The 15,284-nt window shown below is 41.0% G+C and overlaps 1 pseudogene; it reads right to left on the bottom strand.

Annotated features, from left to right (window-relative positions):
• Positions 1 to 2,984: 2,984 nt before the first annotated feature.
• On the bottom strand, positions 2,985 to 12,940 carry LOC101538080 (histone H3.1t-like; annotated as a pseudogene).
• Positions 12,941 to 15,284: the final 2,344 nt, after the last annotated feature.

The following is a 15,284-nucleotide window of genomic DNA, read 5'->3' as shown; positions in this document are numbered from 1 at the left end:
TTTCCTCCTTAAGGGAATACACATGAGCCCATGTACACACTTCTGTACACACAAACACATACACACACACACACACACACAGAGAGAGAGAGAGAGAGAGAGAGAGAGAGAGACTAGGATGGCTTTTGGGGAACCTCTGCTTGCAAGAACTTCTAGGTGCCAAGGTCTGCTTTTAGAGCCAGTGGGACAATGAAAACCTGTATTTAGGAGTGCTTGTCTGTGACTACTGTGAGATTGCTTCATTCTCTGTCACTCCGGAGCACAAAGCTAAGGAGAGCAGAAAGAGACTTTGAGGAGGCAGGCAGCTCAGTGTGAGCAGGGTAATGACTGAAATGAGCTGTTGGGACTGAGGATACCCCCTCTCCCTCGAGTGGAGGTGTTCCATTGAGGGAGGGTCTGCACTCTGGGAACAAGGTAGGAAGAGGGGTGTTGCAAAACCCCACCTGGCCCTGCAGTGAGTTCACACACACTTTTCTAGCTTGACCATCTCCAGCAGTGCCAACCCAATGGGATAAACAAGACAAATAAGATCTGACAAAGCCTCTCAAGATTTTCCAATAAGTTTCTCAACATCATCTCCAGAGCTTCTAGAAGGAATTTAATAAAGAACAGCAAGGGTTCATTCCTTTCATCTCCAAAATTCAAGTCCGTCTTGACCAGCCCAGCCACCCTTTCTGTTCTTAATCTGTTTATCCAGAGAGCACTGTGATGATTCCGGATTATTTAAAAAAAAACACAAAAAAACAAAAAACAAACAAAACCCTCATGCATCCTACATTCTGTGTTTTTGCCTCCGCAGAGGAAATGCTCTGTGTTACTGTAAATAATAATTTGCAGGTCAGTGAAGGTTGTTAAATGGCCCTGATGCTTTTTCTCACTTCCCTCCAGACTCTCATAATTACTACTGCTCTGAGCCCTGCAGGCAGAGACACGTATTTCTCTGTCCAGGAAATGACAGTGGTGTGGTGCCCACTTCTCAGGCTGGTGGCAGGCTGCGTGTCTGAGGATTGAGCTTGGCTAGAGCCCATGTCAGGGTCCTGTGCATTCAAGCATGGGACCAGCCACCCGGAAACTTAGCAAGTTGTTTCCCCAAAGACCTACAGTTGCGAGTCAGGACACCTGGGTCCTAATGCTACCCTCTCAGCAGCAGCATGACCTCAGAGTAGGCTCTGAAACTCCTGGACCCCTATGTCTTCAGCCAGAAAACTGAGAACACTTAGTGATAACCAATACACATCATTGCTTATGAAAATTCATCTAGTTTGCTAATTAGCAATGAATTGTCCGTAGGGGTTAGATAAGATGCACCTCTAGTTCTGGGTTGTGGCAGGGGAATCTTTGTAGGAGTCCCCAAAGGTCATTAATGAACTAAACAAATGTCTCTGTTCTTAGCGAACCTGCTGGAGAAAGCAGAGAACATAAGCGAGTGAATGAATAAACCAGACAAGGTGAATTTCTAACAGCTTTGACCAAAAGCAAAGTAGGGAAGTAAATGGGGGTTACTGGGTAATGACCCAGATAGCATGTCTAAAGGTATTATTGGTACTCAGACCCAAAGAAGGTAGGAAAATGAGCCCAGAGAACGTTTAGGCAAGAGTGCTTCATGGTAAGCAAAGGCACTGAGATGAATGGGGAGTCCAGGGGTCAAAGGGGCAGCAATAGCCCACAGGGGCTGCAAGGAGCTGAGTTCTGGGGTGAGTTTGGCCAGAAGGTGCTCAGGCCCTTTGGCTTAAAGTGACACTAGAGCTCTTGGAGGGTACTGACATAATCAGACATGGATTTTAAAGAATTTCTCAACTTCTGTATTTCGAAAGAAGAAACACATGAAAAAACATATGTCCTGAAGTATTTTTGCAAAGTCTAATATTCAAATGATGTACAATTAAAAAAGTAAATAAAAAATCCAAAGATCAGCCCTGCAGACTTCTTTGGGATGTTCAGGAGAGGTTTGTGGGAGCTTGAAGAGCACCACAGCCCTGCAGTCACTCTCCCTGCCCAGAGTGAAGTTCACTGTCCCCTCCCTAGGAACCCGGGCATCCTGCTACTACTTATCTGATGAGATGCATTGGACATGGCAAGGTCGTCATCCAGCCTTTTAAAGGATTTGGCTCAAGACCAGAAAGCCAACCTTCTTCCCTCCTGCTGGCCCATGTTCTCTCGCCTGGGTTCCTACAGAATCTCTATGGTGATCAGTGTAAGTCCCTTCCAAAACCCAGAAGCACCTACTGAGAGAGACAGTGAAGTACAGGACATGCTTTGCTCAGCTTCACTATGGACCCGGCAAGTGGCTTAGATCTCTGCACCTAACTAATTTAGGGAGGGCATTCAGGGCCTTTAGGAGAAAAACAAAACACTCATGCAGGTTGTAGACCTATAAAGTGGCAGTTAATAACTTGCTCCTCTCATGAGTACTTCTTTATTGTGCCCATCATCTCCTTGACAGCAAAGCTTCAAGGCTTCAAACCTATCCTTGGCCTTTCCTTGTGGGCACCAGACTCCCAAAGTAAGAGACTGTCTGGGGAAGTTATGTGTATAGCTTTGGTGGAGGTGGGTGGTGAGAGTTTTCATTCAGAACAGAGACCAAGTTTCTAGTTTCTGTATCTGGGTGCTCAGCAAGGCAAATACATCCTTGGGGATGTCTAAAAATGGTGCTTTTCCAGAAAGTAAATGTTTATGGAAAGGACACCACCGCAGAAGCCAGCAGTGAGCTTCTGTCCTGCACTTCAGTCATTCCCAGAGGACAGGTAGACCCACAGTACTTATTTTTGAGAGAATTTTAGTCAAGCCTCAGAGGGAAAAGGGGGAGACAAAGAAGTCCAGTAAGTCAATAGTATATTTTTTCTTTCCATCAGTTGGTGTAAAGCTTTGAACCAAAGTCAACCAATCTAGAATTTCTAAATTGTAAATAAAAAATTATATGGCAAGATTTTTATCTATGCTGCTTCATGAAAGCTACAATTCAGCATCCTGGTTGATCATACTCCTCAGGTCGTCTGACTAAAGGGAAGGGGTGACACCACATCATCCAGGAAATCCCCAGGCCATCGGCGGGCAGAGGGTTTCATTTCTCTCTGGCTCAGTCTCTGGTCGTTAGACATGGCACTTTCACTGATCTCCTCATTCCCCTCCGATTTGTGTTCCTCCACCGATTTCTTGCTCTTTGAATAAATCATACAAAAATATTCAAACCAGTGAAAAATTGGCATTACAGAGCACACCTCATCATTCAGGATTAAGCCACCAATAGAAGATGGCCAGCATTATATTAGATTCTGTGGAAAATCTTAACAGATAACCATGGTAATGACAAGTACTATTTACTGAGAACCTTCTGTTCTAGGCTAAGCACTGGGTTATTTACTTTTCTTTTTCCTTTCTGATTCTTAAAAACAATGGTCCAAGTGTAATCATTAAATATGTTTTATATACAGATAAACAAAAACTTAAATAATTTAGGTAATGGAACCAGAGAGATATGACAGAGGTTATGGTGCTTACTTTGCCTGCAGCTGACCCTGATTCTATCCCTAGCACCACATGGTCCCTGGTCATCACTAGGAGCCTCTTCCAGAACACAGAGCCAAGATTTTCTAGCACCACCAGGTGTGGCTCAACCATCCTCATGTCCCCAAAAGAAGTTAGGTAAATTGCTTACTAGTTTCACAACTAGTAAGAATTACTAATTTCTTTGTTAATGATAATTTCCTTGTTTTCATAGTCGTAAGAAAGGCTCATACCAATTATTCAGGAATGTTTTCCTGTTTCTGGCTATATATTGACATTCATTCATCCAGTAAATACACACAAAGTGCTTGCTACATGGCAATAACTTTGTGGAACACAATGGAAAGTTAGAAAATGAGGACAGTGTGAGTCAAAAAAGTGGGACCAGTTTCAGACAGGGAGTGAGACTGAAATTGCATCTTAATGTATAAAAAATAATAATCTGTCACTGTCACTGTTATTGTCACTGTCATCCCATTGCTCATCAATTTGCTCGAGCGGGTACCAGTAACGTCTCCATTGTGAAACTTGTTATTACTGTTTTTGGCATATCTAATATGCCAAGGATAGCCTGTCAGAGGCTCTGCTGTGCGGGCGGGATACTCTTGGTAGCTTGCCAGGCTTTCCAAGAGGGTCGGAGGAATCAAACCCTGGTCGTCTGCATGCAAGGCAAATGTCCTACCGCTGTATTTTTAATTAGGAAATATAGACAAAGGTATTGAGACACTAAAAGTGACAGGAAACAAGCTGGAAAGACATGAAAATAAGTCTTTGGTGGAAGAATGAAACTATGTTCCCACACCCTTAGGGATTGGGCTGAAATGGCAAGAATACAGCAATTTAATGACACTTGGAGCACTTTAAATATGCTTGCATCATGAAAATGATAATTCTATTTTTTCAAGTGTCTTATTCTTAGAAATCTTAAGAGTACTTTTACATCAAAGGTGAGTGGAAAATATCTACAAAACCAATGATACTACTGTGTATTAATACTTAAATCATTAACTCTCCTATAAGAGGAGCTGTTTAAGAAAGGATGAGGCACTTAAATAAATGTTTTGCTACTTTGTGGGTTTAAACTGGATTTCTCTGAGAACTAATCTTTGTCCTTAGGAAGTTCAAGTGTTTGGGTGTGTATGTTCCAACAATACTCAAGCTTACAGTTTAGAAGGATAGATCTGGTGGAAAAAACACCTACAGGGAACACTGGTGCTTCCCAAATCATTGAAATTATACAATGAAAATGACAGAAGACTTTCTAGATAAAAGGCAGAGATAAACTGAAAAAGACAAAGGTGTAAGACTTAAAAGTGGAAATATTTTCCAAAGGACTGTATTAGGATATTTAACTCTTGCACTTCCTTGTACTGGAAGAAATAGTTCAAAATTGTTTAGACATTGTTTAGAATTGTTCTATTTTGTGGCAGAACCATCCTCTTTGATCTTGCGCTCCGTGCTACAGAATCATTTCAGAGAAAAAACTGCTCAATGGGAGACATCATTTCCCAGCTGCTCATGCATCTCAGTAAAGCCAGGTGACTAAACACAGGTTTTTCAAGGTCTTCTAACTCCTCTAAGCATGGATAGGTCTTATTTGTTCAAGTATTTCCTGCTTCTTATAGAAATATAGGTTAATCTATAGGTTAAACAAAAGGTTATCTATTATTAACAATGGTTTAATCATATAGATAAGAATAACTATATTAAAATCAATAGCTTATATTTTAGAATATTCACTCTCGTATGTGAGCTCACCTTGATATCAATCAGAACCCTATGGTGCGGCTAATGTTTCTACTCTTGCCTCCTAAAATGTCCCTACCATTTGTTTTCTGAAAAGAAACTGAGATTTATGTCATATTAAAATCTGGTATGCGGTAATGCCAAAACTAAAGCTAACACACAGTCAAATAGACATCCTGTATGGAAGTTGGTGAGTCCTTCTTTCCTAAACTGCTTCTCTTTGCCCTATGACCCTCATGGTAACCAACTTCATTAGCTTCTGTTGATTCCCACTGAAGAATTTTCCCAAAGAAAAGGCCCTGGTGCCTGTGGTCTATTTTATTCTATTTTTAAATTTTAAATCAATGACTATTGAAAATGCAGAGAACAATTCAAACTAGAGTCAAAATGTTCTGTCAGTTGGCTCAAATTCAAGAGTCTGTGTTCATGAGAGTTGCCCAGCTCTTCAAAAATTGAGCTATGAAATGCCTTCTCTGAATGATTGTGCAGAAATATTCCATTGCCATAGCCACAAATTATATTGATTCATTCATTCAATAAATGTTTGGAAAGGTGTTTTTTAGCCTCTTTCTCCCCCACTATGACACCCTTCAGAACCCTTTGACACATTTTTGACCCAATATTCATATGACAATTTCATGCCAAGATATGCTTTATAGCTCCTTATGTGCTATTTCTTTGAAAGACCACAAATGATGTCTTAAGCTCTCCCACCCTCACCCTGCCTTTTGCCCAAGAATCACTTTCACCCCTTGGGGATATTATCACCTTAGTTAATAATCCATAATAGAGCACTTATTATGCCTGAGAGCAACAGTTCTGATCCTAGTTCTAACAGGTTTACAGTCCAATTTGAAATATGCTTGCATCATCAAAAAAATCCTCACGAAATAAAGAAAGCAGAAGTCCAGGGTTAATTTCTGCCTAAAGCACCAAAGGTGCTTTATAAACCCTTCTCAGTCCAAAAGTTCAGTAATATTAGATCAGGTTTCTGTTCTGAGCCATCATCAGCGGGGGCTCTCCATACCAAAAAAAAATTGGAAAAGATATCTGGTTGTGTGGAAATTTGATTGGAAGTCATTCACCACACATTTATGACATGAAAAATAATTTTTTTGCAAAACAAAACACTGCATATAATAAAACACAAGATGGAATGGAACAAATTCTTCCAAAAAAACAAAAAGTGGATTTTAAAATATCATTTCTATTGAAAAACCATCTAGCAGAATTCAAATAGTCAACTCTACTCAAGATAATGTTTCACTTTTTTTTCATCCAAGGAAAGAATTTGAAGCTGAAAAGCCAACTGCTACTTCATTACTTTAATGGAAATACCCTTGAATTCTATGATCCACTCAATAATAGGTTGAGTCACAAAAAGGTATCAAATGTTAAGAAAGGGACTGAATATGAAAGTCATTCCATTTCATTTTAGCACTTTAGAACATGTTATTTAAATGCTGGTGGTGTTGGACGGGGGGAAACCAAGCAGGTGCTTCATTCATTCATTCAGAAAATATTTATTAAGTGCTGCTGCACACCAGGAATGATGTTATATTTTTATTTTTTAAAGAAGTCCATTAGAGAAATAAGTGGTACTTCTCTAATTTCTGTAGCACATCTGGTCTTGTACTTTATATATATGTGTGTGGGGGGGTAAAACATATTATTGGAAAAATTATTACACCAGGAACAGGACTCCTGGGTGCGGGATCCACCTGTCAGTTGCCTAATGTCTCTGAGACATGATTTTCCTATCTGCCAAAATTTGGGGGGAGGGGTGGGAAAAATAGTAGATCGCAGCTACGATTCTTGGCATGGGGATTTTTAAGAGTCAACTGATGCAGGACCAGAGCGATAGTGTAGCAGGAAGGGGTTCGATTGGCACGCAACCACGCAACCGACCTGGGTTCAGTCCCCGTCATCCCATTTGGTCCCTCAAATACCACCAGGAGTGACTAGTGAGTGCAGAGCCAGGAGTAACCCCTGAGCATTGCCAGATGTGACCCAAGAAGCAGTAAAAAAGAGAGAGAGAGAGAGAGAGAAAGAAATATATGTCAAAATGTCTGGAGACAGAACAGATACTTTCTAAAAGTCTTCCCTCACCTCCAGCAATTCTTCCAAATCCATCTCCTTTGCTAAAGATTAAAGATAGTATCCTAGAGAAAGATGCACCTAAAGAAAGATGGCAGCTCTGACTTCCTAACTAAGTGATGCTCAGTGAAAAGGAGAAGACAAAGTTTGGTTCCAGTTCCTCTTTCAGCATTTTTGTGGTTTTCTTCCTTCCTCCTTTCCCCCATTACCATCTGTTTCACCTGAATCCCTTTCTCTGACACACTTGCTCTGGCCCAGAGCCTACTGTGCATTTATTTAGTTTATGGTATGAAACATAGCGAAGCAGAAACTTGTTGCTTGGTAATTAATTTCAACAGCTTCTTGTCTGCATGATTGAGTCCCTGGCATCAATACTTGACATAAAAGCAAAACCAAAAAATAATGGTGAAGTGGTGGGGGGAGGGGGAAGTAGTGGAGAGGTGAGGGGGTTCTTTCTCAAGAAAGATGATCCATAATAGTGAAATAAAATTGCTCCTGAGAAGGAAATTACAGGCCTTTGATACCATGCCTAGATTGGGATATTTATCAAGTTGTGAGCAAGGTGTGATACGAAAGACGCATATCCCCTTAGCCCCCAAAGTAAATTGCACTGTAGCACTGTCATCCCATTAATCATTGATTTACTTGAGCAGGCGCCGGTAGCGTCTCCATTTGTCCCAGCCCTGAGATTTTAGCATCGTAAACTTCATGCCTCTCTCCACGGATGCGGCACGCCAGCTGGATGTCCTTGGGCATAATGGTGATGCGCTTGGTATGGACGGTGCAAAAGTTGGTATCCTCAAAGAGCCCCACCGGGTAGGCCTCACACGCCTCCTGCAGCGCCAGGACAGCTGAGCTCTGGGAGCGCAGGTCGGCCTTGAAGTCCTGCACGATCTCGGGCATCAGCTGCTGCAACGGCAGCTCGGTGGACTTCTTGTAGCGGCGGATCTCACACACAGCGCCACGGTGTTGGGTGGTAGCGGTGCGGCTTCTTCACGCCAGCAGTGGCTGGCACGCTCTTGCAGGCCACCTTGGTGACCAATTGCTTGCGGGGTGCCTTCTGCTTAGAGCTCTCTCGTTCTTCCCAACTCAGCTGGAGACTCCTTCAGGCTTAGGAAATGAGACCCATTTTTGCTACTGTGTTGGCATATTTAGTATGTCACGGGTAGCTTGCCAGGCTCTGCCATGCGGCGGGATACCTTGGTAGCTTGCCGGACTCCAGAGTAAATTAGGCACAATTTATCTAGCATTTAATCTAGAACACTTAGAAATTGGGAATAGATTGAGAAATCTACTGGTGAAAGCTTCTACCCAAATGTTCAGACCCCCTGGTCCATTAGGACATTTATACTCAAATGTTCCCATTTACATTCATTTCTAATACATGGAAATGCACTCAATTATAATAACCCTAAAAAGAATTCCATATACTGAAGAATAAAGTGACTTGTTAAGAAAGTTCTTTAGAGCACATTAACTAAATTACTTTTCAATTTTTTTGGAAATAACTACAGACAGAAAGTTCTAAAGATACACAACAACATCTTGCATTCTCTTCACCAATTTTCTTCAATTCATCAATTTTCTCCAATTCACCAAACTAGTTGACAGCTTTGCAGAGGAACTTTGATCAAAAATGCCTATAGGGGCTGGAGTGATAGCACAGCGGGTAGGGCGTTTACCTTGTATGCTGCCGACCCAGGTTCGATTCTCAGCATCCAATATGGTCCCCTGTGCACAGCCAGGAGTAATTCCTGAGTGTAGAACCAGGAGTGATCTCAGTGCATCTCCAGGTGTGACCAAAAAAGAAAAAAAAATGCATATAGGAGTCAGTCCTAGGCTGAGCAACCACCCAGGTTTGCTCAGAACTGAGGGAGTTCCCAGAACAGTTTTCGAACAGAGACAATCTCAGGCAAACTACAAGTTGCTCACCGTGAAAAATAACTATGTAATTCTGCTAAACAAATGACATTTGAGGGGGCTATGTTCCCACTGCTTTTTTTTATACATTTTCTAGAACTGACTTCCAATGCTTTCTGTAAGCTCTTTCATGTTCTCATTTCTCTTGTTTACAGGCTGTCACTTCACTGGTAACTGGTGTTTCCTCTTTACCACCCCTTACTCCCACGCCATTTTATTTTATTTTATTTTTTTTTCCTCATATATATATTTTTTTTTATTGTTAAGTGAATTCATTTGCCTTTTTTTTTTTAATTAGAGAATCACCGTGAGGGTACAGTTACAGATTTATACACTTTTGTGCTTATACTTCCCTCATACAAAGTTCGGGAACCCATCCCTTCACCAGTGCCCATTCTCCACCACCCGTAAACCCGGTGTCCCTCCCACCCTCCCCACTCCCATCTCCCCCCCACCCCACCCTGCCACTGTGGCAGGGCATTCCCTTCTGTTCTCTCTCTAATTAGCTGTTGTGGTTTGCAATAAAGGTGTTGAGTGGCCGCTGTGCTCAGTCTCTAGCCCTCATTCAGCCCGCAACTCCCTTCCCCCACATGGCCTTCAACTACAATGTAGTTGGTGATCGCTTCTCTGAGTTGCCCTTTCCCCGGAACGTCCCACGCCATTTTAAAAGCATCCTATTGTATCGTCCTGAGATCACTTGGGCTACCAAAATTTACATTTTCTGAACTTGCTCTACTGGGTGCCAATAAAAAATTGGGAGCTAGATATTTCGTTTTAGTTCACAGAAAAGAGCCCTGAACTGGGGGCAGGCATCAAGCACTCTCATCCCTCCCTTGCCACCAGTTGGCTGAGTGACTGTGTGCAAACCATCTCTTACTCTGGTCCCTACAAATGAGGAAATTGGTCTTAAATAGGTTTTCTTACCTACTGACTCTATCAATCTTTGGAACACTTTATTCATTTGGGGGAGGGGGTGCCTTATGTAGCTTAACATGATAATCAGCATCATAAGCCTTTACCCTCTAGATACCAGTATGTTATATGGTGACAGCCAGACATAGATTCAGACCTTAGCAAGTATCAACCAGATGAGGAGTAAGGAACACAACAATTAATTGAGAACTAGTCTAAAATATTTCTTTTCTGTAGCCAGAAAAGTGTTAGAGATTAAGGTACTTGTCTTGCAAGAGATCAGCCTCAGTCTGATGTCTAACATTGCATATGGTTCCCCATGCACAATCAGAAGTGATCCCTGAGCATAGTCTGGTGTGGTCTCAAGACTATATGTACATACATACATACATAAATATATATGTATATATATATATATATATATATATATATTCTCTTTTCTTCAATCCTTGGCATCCCATAAATCCAGGAGTAATTCCTGAAAGCAGAGCCAGGAGTAATCCCTGAGCAATGCCAAGTATGACCCAATAAATCAAGAAAAAAAAATCATTTATCAAATCCTAGGAATATTTGCATTTTTAAAGTATCTATTTGAAAATGTCTAGGAACATCTGGGTTTCAATATTCAAAAGAGGGTCAATGTTGTGTTTGTAGATATTTAAATTTTCTTTCTCTTCTTTTTTTTTACCTTGTCTCTCTATTCTTTCTGCCCACCCTCAATATTCTTTTTTCTAATTTTTTTTGCTTGATATTTACATGATCATATGTTACCTGAGTATTTTTTCTTAACGTTAATGTTTTACAATCCAAATTAGACCAATCGGTAGGATTCCAAGCCAGCTCTTGGGAGTATAAGTTTAAATAAGGAGACATTTCAGAAAAAACATGGTCTCACTGAGTTACATCATTTTGAGCTATTAGACATTTTCATATAGCTGCATTTATTTTGGAAACTTTATTATGTATTTATCTAAATCGAACTGCTTTGGCCGTCAGAAAAGAGCTTCAAGATACTTTCCCACCAGAAGCAACCCTCTAGCCCAGGGTATCTCAGCAGTAATAAAATCTCTAAAGCAATATGAACAAAAATCTATCAGCCTCTGTGCCAGAAAGATAGTATAGTAGGTAAGGTGCTTCTCTAGCATGTATCCCACCTGGGTTCAATTCCTAGTACCCCATTAATCCCCTGAGCCTGCCAGGAGTGATCCTAGAGAAGGGGTAAGCCCAAAGCCCATCTCCAAAGAGAAACCCCAAACACTAAAATCTCTCAGCCTCTGATATGAAATTTCTATGGCTGAGAGATACTCCCAGAGAATACTTTTCTCAAAAGCATCAACAACCAAAAACCAAAAACACCCAAAAGTTCAGATTATGTACTTTATACAAGTATACTAAATACTGAACTTTATGAAATTATTGAGAGATATTTCTGAAAAATTATGACTTTTCAGAGTTATAAAATCTGTGCCTCTCTGGAGTTTTACCCCAAATAATAGTTCTGTCAGAAAGAAAAAAAAATCTCATCTATCAGGTCACACCCATCAGTAGCAAGGCAGAGAGAAAGCAGGGCGAAGTCAAGCTTTGTAGATAAAGGGGTGAGAACAGTGGCTTCTACATGAATGGGATGATAGTCCATGACTGACTTGACCCATTATGTCTCCATGAGAAAAAGTTTGAAAGTCTTGACTCTACCTACGCAGTGTGTTGTAAGCTCCTTAAGAGCTGGGCTTATCTGCCATTTCACATGTTTATGTCTCCTTATCTGCCTCTCATACTGTGTTACACACACAATAAAGACTCAATAATCACTACATTCAGTAGTATGTATCAAGGAACATCCAAATTCAGTGTACAAAATGGTGACTATTCTTATTGCCATTTATTCATACATTCTTTTAGCAAAAATGTATTTGTTACCAGGATTCGCAAAGGCCGATGCTACCTAATATGGTTAGCTCAATAATTTTATCCAGTCTTTCAGGACTTTTCTAGTCTATGCAAATTTGACCCTAATAAGTCATTTCAACACTGGAATCCAAGTGCAATGTGGTTCCATGTTAAGGCTTCATCATTGAATTCTGTGACCAAGGGATCTTCAAGTTGTGTTATGACCCCAGTCTCTGAATAGTGCAGTACACAGTTAAGGAAATTAAACAAATTAAGGAAAAGATCTACTTGAAAGAAAAAACTTATGTTTATGTCATTAATGTTAAATCTTTTCATATTAAGCAACTCATTTTTGGATTTTTATGACCGCATTCCTACTGTCAAAAATGCACAATAGCAGCAAATTCTCCAAAAATATTCCAGTATGCTGGAATCAGATTGATTTACTGTAGAGGCTCATTCTAAATCTCTTGGATTATTTAGGGGATAGGGTGTTTTTCGCTTTTATGCATTTATGCTTAATAAGCATAATTGACTTGGATCAGGTCTGCCCATTCATGGAAAGACCACTGGATTCATTCCAAATTATTATAGCTACTAGCTCTGAGTTGAGCTCAGTAGAGTAAACAAATTATTCCTCAAACAGGAGACTCTTCTTCCATATGAATTTTGACAAAATTCTAAAAGACTGAAAACTTTATGTATTTTGATCATTTTCCTATATTGCCTTGACATCTGCCTTACTGATAGCATCTTCCAATGTGGCTTTGACTGGCATGAAATGACTGCCAGAAATTGGGCAGTACCATTCACAGGAGACACAACCAAATATCAGCAACATATGGTCTTGCTGCCTGGAACTCACTAACTCCATGGTTACCAGAATGTAAAAATCTATAATTCAAGCTTATTCCCTCTCCCCAAGAGAACCTGGTCAACTATTCCTTGTGTTTATTTTTTAGGTTCTTCTTTAGTCAATCAAGATCTCCAACAAAAAAGATAGTAGGAAGACAGAGGTAACAGATATCATCAGGGCAAAAATCAAAGGTTAACAATAGTTGGTTGACTTGAACTTTCTAAAACCTATCATACTCCAACTGTCCTCATGTATAAATCAGAGGCAAGATGAACTAATCCTGAAGTTGCTTCATGTTATAATTCATGCTTCATGTTATATAACATGGTCACTGATGATTTTTAAAAAAAGTATGTATTTCTTTCTTTTCTTTTGCTCTCCCTTTTTTTCTTGCCTGCCTTTCTACCTTCTCCCTTGCTCTCTCTCTCTCTCTCTCTCTCTGTTCCTTTCTCCCTTTATCCCTGCTCTCTCTTTTCAGTAGGGCTTGCTAAAGACTGACAAAGGCTTCCCAGCAGTCAAATATAAGTCATTACCAGAAGCACCGCAGCTAAACAGAGGGAAATGTTTAGGTAAGCATTATAATGGGCATGGAAATAAAGAGACCACAATTCAAAGCATAAGTCATCGTAGATGAGCACGCACATGTTTGGGGCTAGGTTTATGAGAAATGAAGGGGATGAGGCTGCACTGGCGAATCCCTAGGCTTGTGTTTTCTTAATGCCAGGAGTGATTTATTTTCTGGTAAACAGTTTTGCTCAAGTAGGGCATCCAATTACTACAAACCTTGTTTGGTATAAAAACTAACTACATAGAAAAATATTGCCTTAGCAAGGTTTAACTGGTTGTTAATCCAAACATGTGGCAGAGCCCAAATTCCAGGGCTCAAAATATCCTCCCGATTCTCAGCAGCATCCAAAGGTCCAGAGGAGATCATAATCATCACCCTCAATGAGGCGTGACTCCGAGGTAGCGTATGGAAAGAGGACATTTCCAGAAAAGCCATGGTATGGAAACCAAGTCCGCTGGGGGAGGCAAGGCCTCCCTTAGGTAGAAATTTCACTCAGCTCCTTTGAAGTATGAAGTTGGGCTGCCTTAGGAAGAGGGAGGGAAAAAAAATGTTTTAAATCCTTTCCACACAAATCGCTTCAGATACAGCTCTGTTCCCTGGGATGTTTCATCACCTTAAGAAATATATTTAAAACAGATACTCGTAAGAGTATCCTTTTATAAGTACAGCAAAGTTGGAGGGTTTTTTGCTGTTTTTTTTTAAACAACAATTTTTTTAATTGCCTTTTCAAATTCTCCAGGTTTGCCTCTCTGCATCCAGAAGACCAAATAGTCATGCTTTAAATAGTTTGTTATTAAGTAAAAAAATTAAAAGGTTTGAAAGAGAAAAATTATTAGGGGGAGGGAGGGAGGGAGGGAGGGAGAGAGAGAGAGAGAGAGAGAGAGAGAGAGAGAGAGAGAGAGGGTTATCAAGAACATTCAGCTTCTATGTCCAAAAAATGTTTTTAAAGGAGAAAGAGAGGCGATAAGTCTAATATCCCAGTCTTCCCCTCTCCCCACATGACTTTGCCATCGCGTTTCCCGCCGTGCTAATCGTTTTCAGTTGCCCTTCTGAGGTGTCCGGTGACGATGTATTTCTGAGCACACACGGCCTGCAAGTCCTGGAGGATTTGTTTAAAATACTTTTCCTATTTCAAGGTGGCAGTTGGCAGTCAGAAAGATCCTAAACGACTTTGGAGCCGTTTGAGTCGAAAGGAACGCGAAGTGTCAGCTTACCCGGCACACAGGCGCGCTCAAGCAGCAGGCTCCTGGCTCTGCGCACTGGCTTCCCTGCCACTGGCGATGCTCAAGGCCCACAGCGGGCTGCACCCAGACTGGGCCTCCAGCCGCCTTGGGCTCAGCCCGCCCTCCCTCTGCTCGCTCCAGGCAGATAAGGAAACCATTCCACCAACCCTGTCAGATTCATCCCTATCACTTTAATATAAGAATGTCAGAGAGACGGGGATTTCATAATCTTCAAGGCCTGTTCATTCCAGTGTCTCACAATCCTTCCACCAGGGCTGCCTTCTTCATCTCAGACTCTAATCTCCCCTAATACAAGTCCAGTCTCTCAGGTTTGGGGTTTGCCCCGCACCCCCTGTCTTCTGGAGAAATGAAAACCATCTGGGCACCATCTCCACATAATAATCTGCCATCAACTGGGAGACCATTTAAAGCAACATGGTCCTTGTCCTTTCTCCATGTTCAAGGACAATTAGCCTTCCACTTTTACTCCTAGAAGTTGCTTTTCAACTCATTATTTTCATCACTCCTATTGTTAAAGGCCAAGCCAGCAATTTTATAAGAATTTGACTTA

This window comes from Sorex araneus, chromosome 4 (assembly GCF_027595985.1).
Source record: "Sorex araneus isolate mSorAra2 chromosome 4, mSorAra2.pri, whole genome shotgun sequence".
In the NCBI taxonomy this organism is placed as follows: domain Eukaryota; kingdom Metazoa; phylum Chordata; class Mammalia; order Eulipotyphla; family Soricidae; genus Sorex; species Sorex araneus.
Note: the sequence above shows the minus strand (reverse complement) of the source record. Positions and strands in the feature narration are given on the sequence as shown.